A 26,841-nucleotide genomic window follows, 5' to 3' on the forward strand; every position below is an offset into this window, starting at 1 on the left:
GAGCATACGTGAAATTTGGAATCAGAGAACTTAATTTCTTGATTGATCATTTCGGAAGACCCTGTGTTAAACACGAAGATGTGAGATTACCTTAGAGTGGTATGAATATAGAAGATGTGTTCTATCATCATTTGTGGCTGAGCAAGTAGCTGAATCATCCTCAAGGTGGTGGCATTTTTGCACACACGATGGGCGTCGTCGCGGGCTGCTGGGAGATCCTGAGAACTTGTCAGGTGCTAAGCATTGCCATGCTCATGATCTCATTTACTGACATAGACGTCCTCAACGGGAATTATTCTATTAGTTTTGGAGATGCGGAAAGGGATGATTTTGAGAAAGAGGCAATTTGCCCCAGGCCTCCTAGCAGTGAGGGGCCCCCCTGGGCTTCAGCCCCCCAGCTGTCTGACGCTGAAGGGCTAGGCTCTTTGGCACGACCCTCCAGGGGGGCACAGTTCAGATGCCTGACTTTGCACCTGGCCACAGTTGACTTAGCAGGCTTGTGAACCAATCCCCTCCACCCACCTATATCTCCCACTTTGTGCTTCTGAGGGTTTTTTTGTTTTTTGTTTTTTTGTTTTTTTTTTTTAATATATTCTCTTGTCCTAGGCTTTGCTCATAGACTGGGTGCTGTAACTTTTATGTCTTTCAATCAAAGCCTTCAGCTCCGGGGTCTAGCACTTCATATCAGTGAAGAGACATTCTTTCAAGAATCTCCCACCACCTCACGGTCTGTGAGTTCGAGCCCCACGTCGGGCTCTGTGCTGATGGCTCAGAGCCTGGAGCCTGCTTCGGATTCTGTGTCTCCCTCTGTCCTCTGCCCTTTCCCTGTTCATTCTCTGTTTCTCTCTTTCTGTCAAAAATAAATAAACATTAAAAAAAAAATTTTAAAAATCTCCCACCACCAGCCCTCTGTACTAGCATGAATTATTTTATTTCAGCATCTTGAAATCCCATTGATGTAGGTACGATTGTTCTCATATTAATTATTATAAAAATGCAAACATTAGTTTTCTAAGATCACGTGGCCAGATAGTTGTGGTCCGGAAGCGATATATCCCAAAGCTGTTTGGATCCAGGGCTGGAGGGCTTGACATTTGCCACAAAATGCTCCGTTATAAATCTAGAAAGGCAGAACTTGTGATGAGCTGCTTGACAGTAACAAGTTTTAGGGGCTTGAGTAGGTGCTTAATCTTGATATGCCTCTGTTTTCTCATCTTTTAAACTGAAGGCATTGGACTCTTTCACGATTTTTTTATCGTAAGGATGATGCAAACTTATCTGTGACTGCAGGGAAAAACTTTCTTTTGGGTCTGACTTTTTTTTTTTTTTTTGACATTTTTGGGACCATTGTAGATTCACATACCATTGTAAGAAATAATAAAGAGGTTCCACGTGCCATTTGCCTGGTTTTCCCCAATAGCCACATCTTGTAAAATGATAGTATAGTATCAAAGCCAGGATATTAACGCTGATAAAATTCTCCATTCTTTTTCAGATTCCCCCAATGTGCTTGTGCGTGTCCTATACAAGGTCATTACATGTGCAGGGTCGTGTATCCGCCACTACAGTCATGTTCTAGACCTTTCCACCACCACCAGGATTTCTGGGGTCGCCCTTTTATAACCACGCCCACTTCCGTCCCACCCCCTTCCCAAACCTGGGAACCATTAATCTTCATTGCCAAAATTTTATAATTTTGAAAGTGCTATATAAATGGAATCCTGGAGTATATGACGCTTGGGATTGGCTCTTACCACTCAGCATAATTCCCTGGAGACTCGTCCAACATGTTATATGTATTGGCATTTGCTTCTCATTGCTGGGTAGCATTCCATGGCATGGATGGACCACATGGTTTAGGGAATCACTGAAAGACATCTGAGTTTGGGGCTATTACAAATAAAGCTACCGTGAAAATTAGTGTATAGGTTCTTAGGTGAATATAAGTTTTTATTTTTCTAAGATAAATGCCCAGGAGTGAAATTTCTGGGTTGTATGATAATTGATCATAAGAAACTTCCAGGGGTGCCTGGGTGGCTCAGTAGGTTGAGCATCCAACTCTTGATTTTGGCTCAGGTCATGATCCCAGGATCAAGCCCCGAGTTGGGCTCTGCACTGGGCGTAGAGCCTGCTTAAGATTCTCTTTCTCCCTCTCACCCTCCCTCTGCTCGTGCTCTCTCATGCATGCGCTTTCTCTGAAAGGAAGGAAGGAAGAAAAATGGCCAAAACTATTTTCCAGAGTGGTTATACCATTTTACATACCCACAAGCAATGTGGGATCCAGTCTCCCCACATCCTTGCCAGCATTTGGGGGTGGAACTATTTTTTATCTTGGCCATTCTGATAGGTACGCAGTGACAGCTCATTGTGGTTTTAATATGCATTTCCTTAATGGCTAGTGATGGTGAACATCTTTTCATGTGTGTGTTTTCCATCTGTTTATCCTTTTCAGCACAAACACTGTTCATGTCTTTTGCCTACTTTCTAACTGGATTTTTTTTTTTTACTATTGAGTTTCAAGAGGCTTTTATATACTTCAAATATCAACTCTGTGATCTATCTGGTTTGCAAATATTTTAGTCTGTAGCTTGTCTTTTCATCCTCTTCACATGGTCTTCTGCAGAGCAAAAGTTTTTAACTCTGATGTCCAGTTTATAAATTTTTCCTTTATGGACCATGCTTTGGTGTCCAGTCTAAGAAGTCTCTGCCTAGAACTCCTGCAGCGTTTTTTTCCCCCTGAAACTTCTAGTTTTACATTTAAATTCGTTGATTTGGAGTTAATTTTTGTAGATGTATGAGGCTTAGGTGAAGATTTACTTTTTGTCTGTGGATGTCCAATTGCTTCAGTAGTCTTTTGTTAAAAAGGTGAGGTTTTATTTTAAAAGGTATGATGGTTTTGTAGCTTACCCCATATTTACATTTTCATAGAATAATGCCTACATTATATGACCTCAAATAAAGTTGATCATCCAAGAAAATGTATCCAGTAAATCCTGTGGTTTCCTTTCCTTGTAGGCATAGGTTCACAAATTCCTTCAGGTATGTAAATCTCAGCGTGAGAAATCCTACTGGATGATCTTGGAGGTGCCTGGCTTTGATAATCTATTTATGTCTCTGTATCTCTCTTCTCTGCTGCTCATTAACTTCTCTCTTCAAACGGCCATTTAAAGCTTTGATCTAGATATGCTTTAGCCCCAATATGTAAATAAAAAATTTTGAGCAAAAAGAGTTCAAGCATCTTGTAAAGGTGGTAGGTCTCCATACAATATTTTGAACTCCTACAGCTGTGGACCTAAACTAGCATGATCAGGGCACCTGGGTGGCTCAGTCAGTTGGGCATCTGACTCTTGATTTCAGCTCAGGTCATGATTCCAGGGTCATGGGATTAATCCCTGCATCGGCTCCGCACTGAGTGTAGAGCCTGCTTGGGATTCTCCCTCTATCCCTCTGCCCCTCCCTGGCATGTGCATGCGCATGAACTCTCAAAAATAAATAAACCAGTGTGATCTAATTATTCAGGCTGACTCCTTCCCATCCATCTACATGGTGGCCATAAATTCTGCATACAGGTAAATATATACATATATATACAATGGTTGCTTGATGTTACAATACATGATACATCCAAAGGCTTATGTGATCTATTCAAACTCTTAATTCCTCATTAGCAGCGTATAGTTCCATGTACTTCACGAAACTGCACCGGACACGGACCATTGGCCTAGAAGTTTCAGCAGCCTCTCCACTTGTATATGGAGTGCATACTTCAGATTTTTGTCTCTGACTTTCACAAGATATCCTGTGCCTTGAGCATCCCTCAGAAGAAGTAATCAGAGTTTCTGATCTGGAGAATGTGCACCCAATTTCACGTGGCAATCTCCTCCCACCCAGCTTTGGAAATTAATCCAACCAGTTTCTCTCCATCCTGGCATAAAGGGGTAGCCCATCATCCTGTTAGGCTCACATTGGGTGATCTCCCTCTTCCTTGTCAAGTGTAGGCATTAGTTGATTCTATAACATGGTCACAAATCAAATATTTATCCACATTTCCCCAACTTTATGGCTACTCTGTAGATTTGTAATTGGTTTGTCTTCCTCATGAGAATGTACACTCCATTGGGAGTAAGATGTATCTGTTTTGTCCATTGATGGATATATCCTCAGCAGCTAGGAACAAGTATGCCTGATAGATAGAAATAGGCTCTCAATTTTTAAATGCATGGTTAAAATATGGGAAGGAAGGAAGGAAGGGGATGAAAAAGAAATGACCAGATGCTAGAGTTGGAGAACATTGAAAAATTGAGGTTGATTCTCTGAATTCTACCCACCAACCAGGAAGGATATTTTTCTATAGTTCTTCCAAATCTCATACTTATGATCTTGGTTCTGTGGCTTAGACACTAGGTGACATGGTGTAGGTCCCCAATTCTTTGTAAAGGAACTAGAATCCAGGGGCTCCTGGATGGCTCAGTCAGTTAAGTGTCCAACTTCGACTCAGGTCATGATCTCGCAGTTTGTGGGTTCAAGCTCCACGTCAGGCTTTGTGCTGCCAGTCCAGAGCCTGCTTGAGATATTCTCTCTCTCTCTCTCTCTCTCTCTCTCTGCCCCCTCCCACTCATGCTTTCTCTCTCTCTCAAAAATAAACTTAAAAAAAAAAAAAGGAACTAGAATCAGACTCCACTCTTTCTAAAGCTGAGGTGAACTCTTCCCACTAGAATAATTTTATTGGACAATACTTTTAATAGCTCCTCAAAATGTCAGTATAAAGGATTTTATGTTAGGTCTTGACTGTCTGAAAGACTTAATGACAAAAAATTCAAACTGGACATGTGTATAACATCAATATTCAGATGTTCCAAGGTAGATATAAAAATCACTCCCAACTATCATTTGGTTGTATTGAAAACCCTGTATTATCAGATATAGTAAGTTATTTATAAACAGATCTATTAAAAATGGGGAAAACGTAAAATGATTTTGCCTGGAGTTCTTTGATCAAGATGTCTTCGAATGACCAACACTTCATAATGGATGCTTTTTTTTCTTCTTCTTCTTCTTCTTAGGCAGTCGGTTCAGACCGTTATTTCAGAAGCCGAGACTGACCTGCCGTTAGTGAATGCCCCAAGCAAGTGTGGCAAACATGTAGGGACAGGAGAATATTAGTCTGGGCTTTTTTAAGCGAGGGGTCTCTTACCCTAACAAATCCATTGATGGCCTGTTTGGAAGCCCAGCTTTTCAGAGCAAGTCCCTTTGGTTTTCTATTCAGTTTCTTTTTCTTTCCTATCATTTGGATTTCAGTACTGGAGTTGTGGACTGGTAGGAGTTATTTGGGCCAAATATATGCCATAGATGCCATTCAATTTGCTTTAGCCCTGGATTTTAAGAACCAAATAAGGTGGGAGAGGAGGTTTGATGCATGGTCTCATGAACTTGGGAATTTATGAGCCACCTCAGGCCCGTAATGTCACTATTTTCGTGACTGTGTTTCTCATCTCCTTTCCATTTTCTCAGCCATTTCTCAAACATTTTAGTTCACTTCTCAGCCAAGTGCCGTTAGATTTTCAGCTCCTCTACCTTGAATCCAGTCCAAGTGGAGTGAGCCCTGTATAGGTACAAGAACTTAACATCTGTATCCACTTTAACTTGGAGAAAGCTGTTAGCAAATGTGCTCGCAAGGCTCATCTGGAAATTCAAAACGAACTTTTCTTTAGAGAAGCCTTAGTAGTATCTGAGAGAGAAGCATTATGGGCAAGAAAGAGAAATTGAGGGTCCTATTCAAAAAATTGTCTGTGCATTGGGATCAGGTTCAAGAGACTTGTTAAACTAGACCCTCTGCCTTAGGCTGGGCAGGGGAACTTCATCACTAATGGTTGAAGGAATTCACCCGGCAGTGTATGATAGGTCCTAAGTTTGTAAGGTCAGAAATCCACTAGGTAGCAGATACTAGAAAGGTTTATTGCTTATTAAGTCATTAGTAAATGTAGTTACTTTTAAGCAAAACACTACTCTAAGTAGGTTCTCCAGGGGCACCTGGGTGCCTCCGTCAGTTAAGTGTCTGACTTCCACTCAGGTCATGATCTTGCAGTTCGTGAGTTTGAGCCCCACGTCGGGCTGACAGCCCAGAGCCTGGAACCTGCTTCAGATTCTGTGTCTCCCTCTCTCTCTTGTCCCTCCCCTCCCCATGCTCACTCGCTCTCGCTCTCTCTCTCTCTCTTTCTCTCAAAAGTAAATAAATGTTAAAAAAATATTTTAAGTAGGTTTTCCAGTTTCTGAATGCAAGCCAACAGCCCTCTGTTGTAATAAGTCAGTATCCTCATTTTTCTCTAAATAGATCGAAGACTATACTCTGGTTTCTCTTCAAATCGTATAAATCTTTCGCCTTTTAAATAGATCGAAGACTAATGATAATTCCATGAGGCCAGAGGACACAGATACCAATGTTTGTCAGCCCCAACATTTTTATTTATATTACAAATGTCAATACCCATCAGTAATCATTCTTTACATTCTGGTTTCAAAACTAGAGAAAAATCAATTGAAGGGGTTTTTTTGTTGTTGGTTGGTTGGTTTTTTTTTTGTTGTTGTTGGTTGGTTTCTGCAGCTAGAAATTTTTTTCAATAGTTTTTATCTCAGAAACAGTTCATATCACTTCTTTATGTCTACTTGGATTGGGTGTAAAGTGTTCCACATGAAATCTTTTTATCATTTACCATATTGCCTCTGTATCAAAAGTATTTATGATCTAATTTATTGTCTTCACTGAATAACCTAAAGAAAAAATTTTTCCTGATTACATTACTCTTCATAGCTTCCTACTTTCAATACAGGGAATATGATAAAGACAATGCCTTGGTTTATTCCAAATCCTAGGCTGAATCCTCTCATTTTTGTGGTGGATATTTCAAAGAGCCATGGTCAAAGGAAGATAGAAAATAAATCTGTAATCATACAATGCTCTTTCCTTGCTGAGTTTGTTCATAAGTTTCATACATGAGTTTTATATTCTAAAATTTTCCAATAAGTATGAATTCTGAGGAACAAGGGTTGAATATTCAGTACGGAAAGCTGTTTAGCTATAGATCGGGTCTCTCTGGATGAATTGTGTGGTGTTGAGTAAAGATGTGGCACCTAGAGATCTTTTCAGTCCTTTTAGAAATGGTTTCCCGTGCATTTTCTGATGTTGAACAAGGTATGACCTTCTTTGAAAAGCTTTTTTATGCTGAATGCAAATAAAGGGTTTCCCTTCTGAATGAGTTCTTTTATGATAGCTGAGATTAGATGTAGTTCTGAAGGTCTTACCACACTGGCTACATCCATGTGGCTTTTCTCCAGTATGAGTTCTTTCATGCTGGGTAAGATCATAGTTAGTGCTAACATCATGTCCACACAACTTGACAATAAAAAAAGTTTCTCTCCAGTGTGATTTTTTTTTTTTAATGCCATTTCATGGCTCCTTGACTAAAGATCTTTCCACATAGATTATGCTTGAAGGGTTTCTCTCCAGTATGAGTTCTCTGAGGTCTATTAGACTGTGAGTAAACCTTAAGGCATTTTTCACATTAATCACATTTGTATATTGTTGGTTCAGTAAGTGTTGTCCAGTGTTCAGTAAGCTTTGAAACTTTGTCAAAGTTACCTCCATATCCATTACATTCAAAGAGTTGCTCTGGGGTGTGAATTATTTTATGTCACTTCAGGGTTGCCTGTTGGCTCAAGTCCTTCATACATTCATCACACCGGAGGGTTTTTTGTCCAATGTGAAGTCTCTGATGTTCAATAACGAGGGGACACAGTGTAAGGACCTTGTTTGTTACAAGCGTCACACTTGTGTGGTTTTGGTCCTGTCTGCTTTTTTCTGATACTGTATAAACTTTGAAGCTCTGATAAAAAGGACTTCTACAATCATTACATTCAAAGAGTTGCTCGAATGCATGGGTATTTTGGTGAGTAGAAAATGCTGAATGATAGATACTTTCAAAGGCCTCTTAGCGTGCGCGTTGTATTTGTCTGGTTTCTCTACTGTATGAATTTTCTTATGTCGAGTAAAGGGACAGACATGACTGAATGTTCTTCCAAAGCCCTCACACTCCTGCCTCTGCATTACAGTGTAAAGTCTTTGTTGTGCATTCAAGGGTGAGCTCTGTCTGAAGGCACTCATGGCTGCATTAGGGATGGAGAAAAATCCAAAGTTGGTTGGCATGCTGATGGGGGGGCAATAAGAGAAGAAAATAAGACAAGACTCTCACATCACAATATAAGTCACAATGAGTTGTTGTGTGTGGGGGGGGGGGGGGTGGGTAGAGTGTGTGGAGGCTACAAGGATACCGTGATTGCTGGTTAGGAAGGGGCAGTGTATGAGGGTGAAGAATGAGGGGTGTAGCCATACAACTTGAAGGTCTCATTTAAAAGCAGCACCAGGGGTGCCTGGGTGGCTCGGTTGGGCGTCCAACTCTTGATTTTGGCTCAGGTCATGATTCCAGAGTCACGGGATCAAGTCCCACATAAGGCTCTGCACCGAGCATGGAGCCTGCTTGAGACTCTCTCTCGGCCCCTTTGCCCTTCTCCGTCACCTGTGTGTTCGTTCTCTCTCTCTCTCTCTCAAATTAAAAAAAAAAAAAGCAACACCAATATTTTTTAAACAATAAAGAGGCACAGACATTATTCTTTAAACTGAAAGTCTTTTTCTGTAAGAATTACCTATTAAAAATTTTACACTCAAAAATTTTACACTTAATAGAGTGTTAATTGGATTTTACTCTCAAGTTTTTCTTTTAGCCGCAGATTTTAATGAGTTAATATGTGACTAAATATAAATACAGTACATTGATTTTAATGCTACTTCAACACTAACAATTAGAGTGTCACACTAGACTTCCCATTGATTTATTACATAGAATTTACATTGTGTCCATTTGTTAATACAAAGAGTGGTCCACTAAATCGTAGATAGGCCTTTATGGATTTAATCAACAGTATATTATATTTAAAGTTCTAGAATTAGACTTTTTCAAAGAGGAATCTCCATTGTATACTTAAAATTTTTTTTTCAACGTTTTTTATTTATTTTTGGGACAGAGAGAGACAGAGCATGAACGGGGGAGGGGCAGAGAGAGAGGGAGACACAGAATCGGAAACAGGCTCCAGGCTCCGAGCCATCAGCCCAGAGCCCGACGCGGGGCTCGAACTCACAGACCGCGAGATCGTGACCTGGCTGAAGTCGGACGCTTAACCGACTGCGCCACCCAGGCGCCCCTCCATTGTATACTTTAAAGCACAAAAGTGAAGTTCTGCTAAGTTGGCACTTAAACTCTAATGTGTGTGTATATCATTGTCGTCACAATTTCTACAAACCCACGTTCTACCAATGTTTTATATTTTTGCCAATCAGATATGAAGTTTTATCACTGATCTTTTTATTTGGATTTATTCAGTTGCTAGAAAATAGTTGGTTTTTGCTTCATGAGATAAAACAAAATAAATTACAAAAATATGAAGGAGTAAATATAAGACTCTCCACCACTGACAAAAAGTGTAATTAAGCAGAACATCCTATTACTTGCCTGCATCCGAACTGTGGGTAGGGCTACTCTGGTCTCAAAATGATGGCTAAGTTATCATTAATGTGAAGCAGGATCAGAAAGTAATTCTAAAAACAAAGGAGAACTATTGGGAATAAATACAATAGATGGTATAAATAGAAGAATAATACAGGCAAAGACAAACTAGTAAAATGGGAAGTTTATGGAGAATTCAGAAAAATCCAGATTGGATTTAAAAGAATATTAACATTAAGACAAATATAAAATAAAGAACTGTTACTAACTAGAAGCCTCAGAATAAAAGAAAAATTAAATTTGGAGGAGAAAAATAATCCAGAATATCTGAATCCTCCCCCAGAAATGATAGGAGTCTTGGTGGACAGGTTTGGTCTCTTGCCTTCAGCACCGTGAAAGTTTCTTCTCCCTGCCTCTACCCTACCACCATTTTTGAAAAGCCAGCTGCGAATTATACTGTTGTTTTCTTGTACGTGATGGGTCAGTTTTCTCTTGCCAGTTTCAAGATTTTCTCTTTGTCTTTGGCTTGTAACAGTTTGATCATGATGGAGGGAGTTGTGGAATTCTCTATTTTCCCTGTGTGGAGTTTGTTGACCTTCTACGCTAGGCAGATTACTGTTTTTCACCAAATTTGAGATCTTTCTGGTCAATATTCAAATATTTTTTCTTTCTCTCTCTCTCTTCTTCTGAGACTTCTACTATGCATATATCGGTATGCTTGAGGGCATTCCACTGGTCTTTGATGCTCTGTTCATTTTTATTCTTGTTCTTTCTGTTCTTCGGATTAGGTAATATCTATTAATATATCTTCAAATATATATTCATATTTTATATTCATATTTTATTCATATTCATATTCATATAATATATCTTCATATTTTGCTCTATGCCAAATCGTCTTCTGCCAGCTCAAACCTACCTTTGAGCCCTCCAGTGAAATACTCATTTCAGTTACGGTACTTTTAAACCCCGAATCTCCAGTTTTCATAAATTCTGCCTCTCTAGTGATATTTATTTGAATCATTGTCATACCTGCAGTGGTTTCCTTTAGTTCTTCGAACATATTTACAATAATGGTTTTTGAAGTCTAAGTCCAGCATCTGCCCCCAGCCCCCCCCACCCAAAATTTCAAAATTTCAAAACTTCTGTTGGCTGCTTTTTTCTGTGTGGGTCACAGTTTCCAGTTTCTTTACATGGCTTGTAATTTTTTTTTTCTTAAACACAGGACATTTTAGATAATATTGTAGTGACTCTGGATTCTGATTTCTACCACAGGAGGGCATTATTGTTGCAGTTTTTTGGTGACTTGTCTGAACTAATCCTTTGGAGTCTGTCTCCCCTGTGGTATACAACTACTGTTGTCTCTGCCCCATATTTTAAATGTTTTATTTATTTTTGAGAGAGAGCGCATACATGGAGGAGGGCAGAGAGGGGGACAGAGGATCCAAAGCATGCTCTGCGCTAACAGCAGCAAGCCCAATGTGGGACTTGATCCCACAGACTGTGAGATCATAACCTGAACCAAAATCAAGAGTCGGACGTTTAACCAACTAAGCCACCCAGGCATCCCTAAAAATTCTTGATTTCCTTCATAAGCCTGATTTTAATCCTGTTTAGCATAGGTTCATAGGTAGCCACTGATTGGCTGAAGATTGTGCTCCAACATCTTGAGCCAATAAGGCTTCTACCCTTTGCCAACAAACCTATGTGAATGTTGGGTATTGAATTCAAAGTTGAATCTGTTTACAAGTCTGCTCCAGGTTTTATTTTCCATGGTACGCTCTCGTGTCTCTCCTGTGCCTGAGCATGGCCTCCCATTTAGCCAGGAAAGGGTAGATAGTTAAGGTCCTCTCTCCTATCCTAAGCCTGTGCCCACCCTTTCTCAGAATTCCGGATCACCAGGGATATGGTGAACTCATCAGGGCTAACTATACCTATCTCATTTCTTGGATTTCTGATAAAAAGTTCTGGCTAGTTTGCCACTTTGTTGCTGGCCCCGGTGAGGATCACAACCTCAGGCTAACCACAACCTTGACCTTCGTCGTTCATTTGCACCAAGCTCACTACCATTTCCAAAACTACCCAAACGTGGGATTTTTCCTAGCTTCTAGGTTTCCAAATTAAGTCAGTCTTCTCTTAAATCAAAGTGTCTAGTTTTCTAGCTTGCCGTGAGGCTACTGGCCTGACAAAGCTGGGGTAAAACACCAAGAATCTCATTGTTCGTACCTCTAGTTCAGTAGTTTCCTTGGAGAAATACTTCTCAATTTGTTGTATGCTCTTCGTCCACTACCAGAGTCCTGTTCAGTTTTATCAGTGCTTTTGGAGAGAGGATCTGCTAAGCTTCTCATTCTACTGTTCTACATGTCCTAGGAGGTAGCTTAAGTACCACGTACTGGAAGCTAGCATTGAAATGTATATATAACCAGGGTGCCCGGGTGGTTCAATGGGTTAAGTGTCTGACCCCCCAGCTCAGATCATGATCTCACGGTTTGTGAATTCGAGCCTCGCGTTGGGCTCTCTGCTGTCATTGCAGAGCCCGCTTTGGATCCTCTGTCACCCTCTCTCTCTGCCCCTCCCCCCTCTCAAAAATAAATTAACATTAAAAAAAAAAAGTACTGGAAGCTAGCTAAATGAACTGAGGGCATTGGTGTGTGACTACCATAAACTAACATGGGAATGATCTGATAATGGTAAGATCTTAGTAAATGTTCAGTTGATAATTTTAAGATCAGAAATAAATGTTAATTCAGTTCTCACAGAGTGGTAGATGGGGGTCATTTCTTATGTTTCCTGAAACTTTATAGATTGGCATTTGATTATATATCAGTTTATATTTTTGAAAATGTAATTTAAGGAAAGAACATTTTCTTACATTGAACATGAGTGATCATAACTCAGGTTATGCTATCCTGCAGTCAAGTTCATACTTTGACTATTCTAAATGGAAGCGTATTAAGGTCACCTTGAAGGAGCAATTTTTAACTCAGGAAGCTCAATACCGAGATATCACTTGTGATTCCTAGGACTGAGTCTCAGAAATATATATTTTAAACTTACTTCTGGGCTTCCAGTGCACATTAAAAACTGATTACAGCTTATCTACATTTGATCTATTCCCTATTCTTTGAGTTTAATTATGACCCAAAGCAGAAATAATAATCCCCTAAATTTTTAGACATCAGCTAATGGGCAGTGACTTCTTTCAAAATGCTATTATAAAACTTCAGGAGAAAATTGTATTTTACTATGTCTGAACTCTGTATTGAACTTATGTTCTATGTGATTTGAAATCCTGGTGGTTTCTATATTGATATTTAAGGTTACAGCATCTCTCCCCAGGTAGATATAAACTTCTTGATTATTTGAGGTTTGTTTTCTTTCCCGGTTTGATTGTTGCTTTGCCATAAACATTTTTTATTTTTTTTTATTTTCTTTTTTAAGTTTCTTTATTTTGAGGGAGCATGCACACGAGCAGAGGAAGGACAGAGAGAGTAGGCTGGGCACTGTTAGCACAGAGCCCCACGCAAGGCTCAAACCCATGGACCTTGAGATCATGACCTGAGCCAAAATCAAGAGTCTGATGCTTGACCGGCCAAGTCACCCAGGCGCCCCACCACAAAGACAGGCAAGAGTATCTACCTCTTTGGGGCACCTGGGTGGCTCAGTGGTTAAGCGTCCAACTTTGGCTCAGGTTCTAATCTCATGGTTCATGAGTTCGAGTCCCACGTCAGGCTCTGTGCTGACAGCTCAGAACCTGGAGCCTGCTTCGGATTCTGTGTCTCCCCCTCTCTCTATGCCCCTCCCCTGCTCATGTTCTGTCTCTCTCAAGAAAAAAAAAATGGAAAAAAATTTTTTTAAAAAGAGTATTTACATCTTTAAGAAGAGGGATGTGGCAAGAGGGACTCTAGAAGAATAATGATGGGTAAAAAGATCCATTTTCATATTCTTTTCTCCGCTGTAGGGAAGCCCAATGCAAAGAGCTCATGTCTCCTCACCTCAGGGACCCAGGTTACTCTGACCAGTTAAGGTGTGAGTTGTGATGGCTTTCACCTCTGCTCCCTGTGTCAACTACCTGAGCATGACATATTTGCCCCTCTCTCACCATCATCCAGGGGTCACCATCTTGCTTCAAAGAGACCTCACCTCTGCTTTAAAAGCATATTGCGCTGCACAGAGGAAAATACAGTGCTCTTTTTTCAATGCTTTGAGTATCAGAGAATTTAGCATTTGCACCACTGTCTTTGAGAAAGGCATTAAGATTTGAGCAGTCTGTGATACATGAAGCTTGGGTGCTCGTAGCATGAATGTGCCCATCCCTTCCTTCAACAGCCCCCACAGATTATTTAGAGATAGCTGAAATTTAGGTAAGCATTTCAAGAGTTCTGTAGACATTTGTACAATAGGAAGAAAAATCTCAATGTAGGCAGCTTATCAACAAATGGGAAAGATACTCTTACCCAAAGTCATCAGATGTTTGTGATTTTCCAACATCACCTTCTTGTGTAGCATCTGGATATTCCCACTGCCTCCAGACTAAGTCAATGAGCACATCTCCAAATTTTATTGACTTCTGAAACAACAAATACTTCATGATTCTCCAACTGCCCATATAGTCAAATAGTCCTAGAAGGATGGGTCATAAAAAGTGGGAGTCTGAGTCTAAGCATAAACTTGGATAGCAAGGTGGACTAAGAAGAAAGAGAAGACACAAATTAACAATATCAGGAGTGAAATAGTAGTTAGCCATCACTGCAAACCCTCCAGACATCAAAAAGATAATAAGGGAATATTATGAACAACTCTATACACACACTTTGGCAACGTAAAGGGCGTCTCAAAAAGCATAAACTATTATAACCCACCCAATATGAAATAAATATCCCCCAAACTAATAAGGAAACTGAATTCATGATTTTTAAAAATTATAGAAATGGAGAGCAGATTAGTGGTTGCCCAAAGTTAGGGATGAAGCAGGGAGGGACTGGGTGTGCCAGTAAAGGGGTAGATGAAGTTTTTACAGTGATGGAGTAGTTCTGAGTCCTGAATGCCATGGTGGTTCTACTAATCTATATCTATGACATAGGATAATTTACACACATTATACCAATGTCAGTTTTGTGACTTTTATATTGTACTATGGTCCTATGAGTTATAACCAATGGTAGAAACTGGGTGAAGGGTACAGAGAACCCTTCTATATTGTCATTCTAACTCCCATAAATCTGTAATTCAGAATAAAGGCCTAATGAACATACAGTGGGAGTAATCTTGAGTCCTCCACATCGGGTTATTGGGGAGCACATATGCCCCTTGCTTGTCAAATTGTGACACAGACTGAACACTGTGGAGCATTTTGCCCTCATAGAATTTAAGGTTTGGGGAAGGTGAATTACTTATATTCATTGAAAAATTATTACGTTGTTAAAATGTCAGTACTACCCAAAGCAATCTACATATTCAGTGCAATACCTTTCAAAATAATGCCATCATTCTTCACAGAGCTGGAACAAACAATCCTAAATTCTGTACGGAACCAGAAAAGACCCCGAATAGCCAAAGCAATCTTGAAAGAGAAAACCAAAGCAAGAGGCATCATAATCCCAGACTTCAAGGTGTATTACAAAGCTGGAATCATCAAGACAGTATGGTACTGGCACAAGAACAGACCCTCAGATCAATGGAACAGAATAGAGAACCCAGAAATGGACCCACAAATGTATGGCCAACTAATCTTTGACAAAGAAGGAAAGAATATCCAATGGAATAAAGACAGTCTCTTCAGCAAGTGATGCTGGGAAAACTGGACAGAGACATGCAGAAAAGTGAACCTGGACCACTTTCTTACACCATACACAAAAATAAACTCAAAATGGATGAAAGACCTCAATGTAAGACAGGAAGCTATCAAAACCGTAGAGGAGAAAGCAGGCAAAAACCTCTTTGATCTTGGCCACAGCAACTGCTTACTCAACATGTCTCTGGAAGCAAGGGAAACAAAAGCAAAAATGAACTGTTGGGACCTCATAAAAATAGAAAGCTTCTGCACAACGAAGGAAACAATCAGCAAAACTAAAAGGCAACTGACAGAATGGGAGAAGATATTTGCAAATGACATATCAGATAAAGGGTGAGTATCCAAAACCTATAAAGAACTTATCAAAGTCAACACCCAAAGAACAAATAATCCAATGAAGAAATGGGCAAAAGACATGAATAGACATTTCTCCAAAGGCATCCAGATGGCCAACAGATATGAAAAAATGCTCAACATCACTCATCAGGGAAATACATCAGGGAGATACCACCTCACACCTGTCAGAATGGCTAACATTAACAACTCAGGCAACAACAGATGTTGGCGAGGATGTGGGGAGAGAGAAGCTCTCTTTTGCACTGCTGGTGGGAATGCAAACTGGTGCAGCCACTCTGGGAAACAGTATGGAGGTTCCTCAAAAAATTAAAAATAGAACTACCCTACGACCCAGTAATTGCACTACTAGGCATTTATCCAAGGGATACAGGTGTGCTGTTTCAAAGGGGGCACATGCACCCCAATGTTTATAGCAGTACTATTGACAATAGCCAAAGTATGGAAAGAGCCCAAAAGTCCATCGATGGATGAATGGATAAAGAAGATGTGGTATATATATACAATGGAGTATTACTCGGCAATCAAAAAGAATGAAATCTTGCCATTTGCAACTACATGGTTGGAACTGGAGGGTATTATGATGAGTGAAATTAGTCAGAGAAAGACAAATGTCATATGACTTCACTCATTTGAGGACTTTAAGAGACAAAACAGCTGAACATAAGGGAAGGGAAACAAAAATAATATAAAAACAGGAATGGGGACAAAACATAAGAGACTCTTAAACATGGAGAATAAACAGAGGGTTACTGGAGGGGTTGTGGGAGGGGGGATGGGCTAAATGGGTAAGGGGCATTAAGGAATCTACTCCGGAAATCATTGTTACACTATATGCTAACTAACCTGGATGTAAATTTAAAAAATAAATTAAAATTATTACAACAGGTAGTGCTAAATGTGTTACATTGGCCAAGGGATATCAAAAAGTGAGATCACTATTTGTATAGAAATGTTGCCTTCAAAAAGAAGGTAAATTTGGATTATGTCATAAATGAAAAAGCAGGGTTAAACAGAGGAACTCCCAGAAATGCATCCTAAGAGAAATATACAAGAGTTAACTAGAAATACGTCCGTAGTACTGTTTTATCATAGTGAAAAAAGAAAAAAATTGTTTACATTGAGGGATTAGTCAGATTATGCCTATTTATGGGATATACCACAAAGAAGCTATTAAATATTAAAGTCAAGTTTAAATTATAATCTGCCATTGATAATATCTAATGACTTGTAGAATTTACGTTAAACTGATATATTATAAATTTTTTATACTGTGCCTTTGAAAGAAATATACAGTTCCTAGGAAGGATGACTAATAGTGGAAGTCTGAGATGTGGCCATATAGATGTATTTTCTTTGTAACCCATACTTTCAACTTTTCCACTGAATGGGTATGGTTTTTTTTTTTCTTTAAAGTATTATTATAATAGCAGGAAGGTTGTCCAGGACTTTTGGGTTGACTGAGGAATGAATCTCATTCTTGAGCCTGGAGTAACTGACAGAATTGTGTTATGGAAAGAAGGTTATCCTGGAAATACATCTTTGTGAACATTCCTTTTGGGACAGATGAAGTATCCAGGACTCAGAATACACGGAATACTCACGTTTAAAATCGCCAGACCTTGGGGCGCCTGGGTGGCTCAGTCGGTTGAGCGTCTGACTTGGGCTCAGGTCATGATCTCATGGTCCGTGAGTTCCAGCCCCGCGTCGGGCTCTGTGCTGACAGCTCAGAGCCTGGAGCCTCTTTCAGATTCTGTGTTTCCCTCTCTGCCCCTCCCCTGTTCATGCTCTGTCTCTCTCTGTCTCAAAAATAAAAATAAACATTAAAAAAAATAAACTAATTAATACATTAATTAATTAAATAAATAAAATCGCCAGACCAGAAAAATCACTAAAAGGTTAGATGGCCCATGCAGAGTAAATAAAATAATGTAAATAAGTCACAGTGTATATAGTAGGAACTCCTTATGCTCAAGGACCGACTTTTCTCTATTACATTTAATTTGGAAACAATAGATGTGTTTGTGCCAAAATATTCCTTTGGCACCCATTAAATCCTATGCTCTCAGAGTCCCCGCCACCTTTCAATGCCTATGTAGTGATAGGAAGAGAACAGAAAGGTTTTTTTAAAGTTTTTTAATGTTTATTTATTTTTGAGAGAGAGACCGAGTGTGAGTAGGGGAGGGGCAGAGAGAGAGGGAGACAGAATCTGAAGTAGGCTCCAGGCTCCGAGCTGTCAGCACAGAGCCCGATGCAGGGCTCGAACCCACAAACTGAGATCATGACCTGAGCAGAAGTCGGACGCTTAACCGACTGAGCCACCCAGACGCCCGACCACATAAACTTAATGTCCAAATGTTCTGTATCAAAGAGACAAAGAAGAATTGTACACTGATAAATATTAGCCTTCAGATTCTGTATTAGTCTTTATGCACCAAAGCTGTATGCTTTAAATCAAGTAAAACTTAATAGAAACAAAAAGAATTTTTTGTTTTACGTCTGTCTCAGAAAACTACGTGGGCAAATTGAGTACAGAAGAGTGTCACAATTAAACTTGACCTAAATGTTACAAAGTTACTATATACCCAACATTTATTTAATAGCCAGCCCTTTGAGTTTTGTAATGTATTAGGAACAAAGAAAATCTCCACAGATTCTAAAAGCAGAAATTCTATGTCTGGGGCACCTGGGTGGCTCAGTCGGTTAAGCGTCTGACTTCGGCTCAGGTCATGATCTCGTGGTTTGTGGGTTCGAGCCCCGTGTCCGGCTCTGTGCTGACAGCTCAGAGCCTGAAGCCTTCTTCGGATTCTGTGTCTCCCTCTCTGCCCCTCCCCCCTGCTCATTCTCTCTCTCTCTCTCTCAAATATTAAAAATCTTTTTAATTAAAAAAAATTGTATGTCTGACTTTCTGCCCAAACTGATTGTATTTATTAAAAAGCCAAACATAACAAAATAATAAAATACTGTCTGAAAAAATGTTTTCCTCCAAATTTTTATTTAAATTCAAGTTAGTTAACATATGGTATAATATTAGTTTTAGGAGTAGAATTTAGTGATTCATCACTTACATATAACAGTGCTCAACACAACAATCACCCATTTAGCCCATCCCGCACCAACCTCCCTCCATCAACCCCCAGATTGTTCTCTATCGTTAAGATTCTTACAGTTTGCCTCCCTCTCTGTTTTTATCTTATTTTTCCTTCCCTTCCCCTATGTTCATCTGTTTTGTTTCTTTAGTTCTACATATGAGTGAAATCATATGGTATTTGTCTCTCTCTGATTTATTTTACCTAGCATAATACGCTCTAGATCCATCCCAAATGGCAAGATTTCATTCTTTTTGATGGTTGAGTAATATTCCATTTTATACACACACACACACACACACACACACACACATCTTCTTTATCCATTCATCAGTCAGTGGACATTTGGACTCTTTCCATACTCTGGCTATTGTTGATAGTGCTGCTATAAACATTGGGGTGCATGTGCCCCTTTGAATCTGTATTTTTGTATCCTTCTGGTAAGTACCTAGTAGTGCAATTGCTGGGTCATAGAGTAGTTCTATTTTTAAGTTTTTGAGGAACCTCCATACTGTTTTCCAGAGTGACTGCCCCAGTTTGCATCCCACCAACAGGGTAAGAGGGTTCCCCTGAAAAAATTTTTTTTTAAATTTTGTAGCGCAAGCAGAGGAGAAGGGCAGAGGGAGAGAGAATCTTAAGCAGGCTCCATGCAGAGCATGGAGCCTGACACGAGGTTCAGTCTCACGACCTCAAGATCATGACCTGAGCTGAGATCAAGAGTCGAATGCTTTACTCACTGAGCCACCCTGGTGCCCCTACCCTAAAAATTTTTTTAATTATGAAACACTACAGCAAAAGAATTATTAATTCAGATTTTGAGCTATTTAGAAAATACAGCTATTTAGAAATTGAGGCTAAATGTGAGCTGTAGCCTTACCTGTACTTATTCTTAAATAAGTACAACTCAGCGAAAGGTGCTAGTGGGAACGGGACATGAAGCCAAAACCAGAGATTGCCAGACCAGCCCCTTTCTACCATAAAGAAAAGTGACATGTCTGTAAAAAACCTATGATTCTTTAAACAAAATCATTTCTTAAAAAGGGACATGGCCTTGACCATTTTATGCAGAAAGCCAATCAAAACTTCAAAGGAGCCTGGGTGGCTCAGTCAGTTAAGTGTCCAACTCTTGGTTTTGGCTCAGGTCATGATCTTGTGGTTTGTGGGTTTGAGCCCTGCGTCGGGCTCTGCGCTAACAGTGCAGACTGCTTGGGGTTCTCTCTCTCTGCCTCTCCTCTCTTTCTCTCTCTCAAATAAACTTGAAAACTTCAAAGGGTAGGAACGCCTAGATGGCTCAATCAGTAGAGCGTGTGACTCTTGATCTCGGGGTCGTGAGTTTGAGCCCCACGTTGGGGGTAGAGTTAACTTAAAATTTTTTTAAAAAAAAATCAATAAATCAAACTTCAAAGAACACATTTCCTTATTATACAAAGCAGAAGAAAGAAAATAGATATGGGAAACTTAACCACCTTATTCTAGGAGACAAAGACACCCCCCAAATAAACAGGGCAAGCATAGTACATACGTGTAGTCACAAAAGAATAAACAATTTCTATTTTATTTTTTTTTTAAAGAATTTTTTAATGTTTATTTCTTTTTGAGAGAGAGAGAGACAGAGCGTGAGTGGGGAAGGGGCAGAAAGAGGGAGACACAGAATCCGAAGCAGGCTTCAGGCTCCGAGCTGTCAGCACAGAGCCCGACATGGGGCTCGAACTCACAAACTGTGAGATCATGACCTGAGCCGAAGTCGGACGCTTAACCGACTGAGCCACCCAGGCGCCCCGATAATTTCTATTTTAAACAGATACAAATTCTAAATATAAAATAGCAAAATTGTTCTGCTATATAGTTAATAAATTTTGTTTCTGGGATGAACATAAACGTTGATTATTGATTACAAAGATCCTGTTGTTTAAATTTTTTACATTAAGAGAGGAAAGAAAAGCTTCCAATGGGCACCAAATTATAAATTTGATAATATTCAGCCAATTTAAAAAAATAATACTGTATGCAGATAAGTCACAGATGAAAAATACAGCATAGAGAATGTAGTCAATAAGGTAATGTATGGTGACAACACTTACCGTTGTGAGAACTGAGTAATAGAATTATTGTCAAATCACTATGTTGTACACCTGAAACTCCTATGACATTGTATGTCAACTATACTTCAATGATAGCTTTTTTAATGCAAAAACTGAAAAAAATACTCCTTGAAACCAAGGAAGAAAAGAAAATCATTTAGATAACAAGCATTGCTACTCAAAACCCATTGCACATAAACATCTGAAATAATGAAACAGTGGGAACATTTTCATTATAACAAAAATGTCTAGGATGCTCCTATTGTCGTTTAGCTTTCTTTGAAAAAAAATTGACAAGGGTAATAAAACACATATATGCGTGTCAAACTATATATAAATATATAGGCAAATAATCAACAAAAATGAAAAACAAAATGTGAACAAGTTTATAAGTCAGGAGATTTCCCATCCAGGAAAAGGAAACATTAGAGAAGAAAAAAAAAGCATTGCATTCTCAATGGCAAAGCACCCCTAATTAAACAGCTGGTAATTCAAAAAGAACTGTGTAAAACCTATGGACAGGGCAAAAGTAAAGTCTGAAGGGAATGCTGGAAGCTCCGAATATATTAACCATCAAAAATTCTTGGAAGGAAATATTAATACCAGAAACATTAGTTCTCAAAAGTTGATCCATAAATTTAATGAAGTACCAATAAAAATAGCAATGGTTTTTTTTTTAAGTTTATTTATTTTTGAGAGAGAGAAAGTGGGAGTGGGAAAGGGGCAGAGAGAGGGACAGGCAGAATCCCAAGCAGGCTCTACACTGTCAGCATGGAGCCCAATGCAGGGCTTGAACCCATGAACCATGAGATCATGACCTGAGACAAAGATGGACGCTCAACCGACTGAGCCACCCAGGCTCCCCTCAGCAGGTTTTGTTTTTTAGTGGAACTTCGTAAATAGATGCTAACATTCAAATGGAGGGGAGTGTGGGAGATGAATCCATTTCTTTAAGAGAATAAGGAAGGGGTTCCCACATCCACAGAATATAAAGCTGTAGTAATTATGGAATAATAATTGGCATAGGAACAGGTGGATCAATGGAATCGAGTAACAAGCCCAGAAATCCACGTATCAATTGTAAAATGATTGAATGAACAACAAGTAGATAAATGAACATCCTCTGGGGGAGGAAGAAGAGAAGAAGAAAGTCTGTGTCTGGAGTTGCCCACAGAAGTAAATTCCAGATGAGACAGACACTAACATGAAAAGGGCATACCAACGTTACAATAAATTACAAGAGTTCGGAGTCAGAGGGGAGAGGAGGTCTTAAGCAAAACTTAAGGTTCAAGAAACAAAATGGAAATGACGAATACAGTCAATGACCCTATATTAAAGATAGAAAATCTACCAGAAGCAAAGTGATAGGCAACATATCTGGAGACCTTTGCCTAGGGCATAGCCAAAATTAATATTCAGAATCTATATGCAGCTTAATAACTAAGAAAAGGATAAGCTCTTGGTAGTGAATAAGACTCTGTGAAAATTCATTGTTCAAATGAAGACAAAGGGCCAATAAAGGTGAAAGATGGTCAGATCCAGTAGGAATCAGGGAAATGCAATTAAATTACTCATGAGCTCTAATTTCTTGGCAAGAAAGTCCCAATACCCAAACACAGATAATATCTACTGTGGTCGAGCTCTGGGAACAAAGAACTCCCCAACGCTGGAGATGGGTTTAAAAATTGGTCCGTGTCTTTTCAAAGTACAACTTGGTAATACTTCTGAAAACAAGAATAGCTCATATCTTTTAATGAACTACGTTTTAGCAGAAAAATATCTGCTGTACATTTACAGCAGATTATTGCAACAGTAAAATACGCAGGGACTGTATGGATATATAATTAGAGGAGTACTTTATGGGATAATCAGACTGTGGAATTGCATGCAGAAGTTGTAAGAATTAGAGCGCTCTCTATGGATAGCCATAGACATATCTCTAGAGGGGGCACCTGGGCGGCTCAGTTGGTTGAGGGTCTGATTCTTATTTTGGCTCAGGTCATGATCCCAGGGTCGTGGGATTGAGCCCCGCGTCGGGCTCCACACTGAGTGTGGAGCCTGCTTGGGATTCTCTCTCCCTCTCTCTCCATCTCGTGTGCTCTCTCTCTCTCTCAAACACACACACACACACACACACACATAGAATACGGTGAAGTTTTAAAGAAGTGTTTACAGGATATTACATAGGTTTTCCCATTTTTATACAAAAATCTAAAAATGTTAATTATATGTATAATTATGTATATGCACACATATAAATGCCTAAAGAGTCACAGTCTATAAAAACTGGAGGAAATGAGATAGGGTTGGGGATCAATGGTGATCAATGAAGAATTTCACTTTTTATTCTGCATTTTTTTCATTAATATGAGAATCTGCAGGGGTGCCTGGGTGGCTCAGTCGGTTAAGTGTCTGACTTCAGCTCAGGTCATGATCTTGCAGTCTGTAAGTTCAAGCCCCACATCGGGCTCTGTGCCAACGGCTCAGAGCCTGGAGCTTGCTTCAGATTCTGTGTCTCCTTCTCTCTCTGCCCCTCCCCTGCTTGCGCTCCGTCTCTCAAAAATAAACAAACCTTTAAAAAAAATGTTTAAATATGAGAATCTGTAAGTATGTTTATAGTTTGAAAGAAGAGAAGTGTGATATGCCAGGACAAACACAGAATTCAGTTTAGCTTTGTTTGATTCTCAGGGTCCAGCTTAATAACCACTACACTCTACTCAATGACATCATGTATATTATATTCATGAAAATTCCTTAAACATTTTAAGAAATATTTTGATCAAATTAAGTATAATTGAATTAAATGTACTTAAAAGTCCTATTTTCTATATGTGGGTGTTTGGCTTGTTTCCAGTTCTTTGATGTCATGCATTGACTAAGCTTTGTCCTCTTATGTTAAATTCTGCAAAAATTCATCAATCACCTAACCTTTCTGTCTACATTGATATGTTTCTGAATGTTCACCGTCATTGCATTTAACCTCTCAACATTAAGGCCAATTTCATTGTACCTTGGTGAGATTAATAAAAGAATTTGGTGAGGGTGCCTGGGTGGCTCAGTCAGTTAAGCATCCGACTTCGGCTCGGGTCATGATCTCACAGCTCACGAGTTCAAGCCCCCCGTCAGGCTCTGTGCTGACCGCTCAGAGCCTGGATCCTGCTTCAGATTCTGTGTCTCCCTCTCTCTCTGCCCCTCCCCTGCTCCCGTGCGCGCTCGCTCTCTCTCTCTCAAGAAATAAATAAGCATTTAAAAAAAAAAAGAATTTGGTAGTGTGCATAATCCCTAAATTTCTTTTCTTATCCAGATGTATCCTGGCATTGCAACAGGTTCACACCAGTCTGTCCTAACTGACCGTTTGCTTTACCCCTGATCAACAGGAGATTTCAGAACAACAGATGCAACTCCAGCCGGAGATTTTGCAAGTCTTAACAAGTCCTAGCAATTCCAACAAGTTCCCAGGTGGTCCTGATGCTGCTGTCCAATACCTGCTCTCTAGCTCCATCCCCAACTCAGTTGGTCTCTGCTGCACCCCCACAGTGAAATTCCTAGCAAATCCCCCGGCACTGCCCATAGTAGACCGTCTTCTGATACCCTTTGGTCAGTACCTCCTTGAGTCGTTTGTTGAGTGACTATGTGAGTCTTGGAAGAGAACTTCCGCTTTCTGACTGGTTTCATCTGGAGAGACAGACGTGGAAAACTTGCCACTGGACATGAGAGTATGAGAAGCCGGGACACCACAGCAGCTGACGTGTTAGGAACTGCCTGTCGGCATCTCAGAAGAAGAGACGAGAAGCTAACGCGTCTGGGACAGGATTTTTTTTTTAATGAAAGAATCATTTTCTCCTCCCCCTTCTCCTCTTCTTCGTTCCGTCACTAGAGGAGAACAGACTCTGAGAAGCCACACCTTGGAACTGAAAACAGGAGCATGAGAGACCAGGAATCCCACAGCCCCGCCTCCCACCACAGAGCGGGAACAGACTAGACTGTTTCAGACCCCCTAACTTGGACCCTCTGATTCCCTGCTTTACCTGATGGGCCCACAGGGTTGCCACAGCAGCCAGGACCTGGGGTAGAGCAGGCTGCCCCAGTGATCTAGAGTCCGAACTGCCCTCCCTCACCAAATCTGTCCTGGAAAATGAAACTGCCTCTAGCATCCAGCAGACAGGGAGTGAACTCCCTTTCTGCAAGAAGGAAATCCCACTACTAGGGCAGACCCAGCCTACACCCGAACCCACTTATATGGGGCTCAGATAAACACACCCGGAACCTTCTGGTTTCTCAGTCAGGGCCAGTCACCTGCCTACACATTGCCCAGCCCTTCGGGCCCATAGTGTAATGAGGAGAGGATTAGAGCAGTCATCCTTAACTTGAGCTTGTACCACAGGCACTTGTCAAAACATCCATTGCCAAGCCCCACCCCAGGCTCTCTGAATCAGTAAGTCTGGTGTGGGGCCCAAGAGTTTGTATGTCTCATAAGCTTCTGGGTGCTGCTGGTGGAGGACCATACTTTGAAAACCAGTGGACTGAGGAATAAACAAGGCTTAGGCTGAAAAATTATGAGCGTTCTTTAGCAATGCCTTCTATGTGCCTCAGTTGTGAGGTCTGTAGTACACAGACCCCACAGGCCTTGTGACCCATTTCCCCCTTGACACTTTGAGACAAAGGGTCTCACTCGGTCATCCTTACCTTCACAAGGTACCTACAGTGGAGGAGGAGAAGTAACTTGGCACCTTAGGCAGAGACACCTCCCCATCCCATGGGCCAACACTGACAAGGTGCCCTCGGGCAAGCAGCACATGCTGTCCCCCTAAGCGTGGCCTGGGTGAGGGATGAAGTGGCCCCAAATGTGAATACCTAGACCAAAGGCCACAGAAGGGGGCACCAGATCCAGATACACTTGTACCCAAAGACAAGTGACACCATCAATAGATGGGGCAGAACAGAAGCCAAAATCGAAGACCAGGAAGGATCGGATGACCCTGTCGGAAGCAAGCAGGACCCAGCAGACAACACCCAGACCAGACATCTTGTCCCAGTCCCGGGACTAAGAGCCCTCTGCATAAAGACTAGATAGATACTGAGGCCCAAGAGGGAGAAGTGGAGAACTCTTGAGGAAGAACGTGCTGAATATCACTTTTGAAATAGGAAAGGAAAAAATTCCTTAGTCAAGAAATGGTTAAATATCAGGAGCTGTCCCCTTGAATGGGATCAAAAGATGAATTTTTATTTCGTCTCATCAGGAATGAGTTAAAAGCATGCCTGCTACCACCACGTCTCCTCAACATTGCAATGATCTTAGTGCAAAAGGAAAGAAAAAGAAATCAAGACAGAAGGATTGGGAATGAAACAATTTGCAGAAGACATGATTATGTCTATAGGGGCACTTGGGTGGCTCAGTTGGTTAAGCGTCTGACTCTTGGTTTCAGCTCAGGTCATGATCTCACGGTTCGTGAGTTCAAGCCCCGTTTTGGGCTCTATGCTGACAGTGCGGAGCCTGCTTGGGATTCTCTCTCTTTCTCTCTCTCTCTCTCTCTCTTCCCCCTTCCCCCACTTGTGCGTGCTCTCTCAAAATAAATAAATAAATAAATAAATAAATAAATAAATAAATAAATAAATAAATAAATGGATCTAGAAATTATTTCAGGTAAATGAATTTAGCAGGTGCCTAGATATGAAGTAAATACCTTTTAAGTCAGTGGTTTTTCTATATGCCAACAGATAATAAATGAAAATATTAAAATATTCATTTGCATAGTATCAGAGTCATTTCATATAGAGGAATAAATCTAGCGGAAGCTATATTAGGCTTTCAATACTGAAAACAACAAATAATAAGGAGAGAAATTTAAAAGGTTCTGAATAAAAAAATGTACCATGCTCTTAGGCCTGAAGACCCCCATATTATAAAGATTGCAATTTTCCCTAATTGGTCTGTAGATTTAATGCATTCTCAGTAAAAAAAAAAAAAA

The 26,841-nt window shown here is 40.2% G+C and overlaps 1 long non-coding RNA gene across 1 annotated transcript in view; it reads left to right on the forward strand.

Moving 5' to 3' along the window:
• The window catches only part of LOC109272332 (uncharacterized), a 46,327-nt gene extending 19,891 nt beyond the window's left edge, over positions 1-26,436 (forward strand). Inside the window, exon 3 of the long non-coding RNA XR_002082417.2 lies at positions 24,177-26,436. This is a non-coding gene — a long non-coding RNA (uncharacterized LOC109272332). The remainder of the gene's footprint in view (positions 1-24,176) is intronic.
• The last annotated feature ends 405 nt before the right edge of the window (positions 26,437-26,841 follow it).

The sequence above is a fragment of the Panthera pardus genome, unplaced genomic scaffold (assembly GCF_024362965.1).
Source record: "Panthera pardus isolate Hobbes unplaced genomic scaffold, ASM2436296v1 HiC_scaffold_25, whole genome shotgun sequence".
NCBI classification, from domain to species: domain Eukaryota; kingdom Metazoa; phylum Chordata; class Mammalia; order Carnivora; family Felidae; genus Panthera; species Panthera pardus.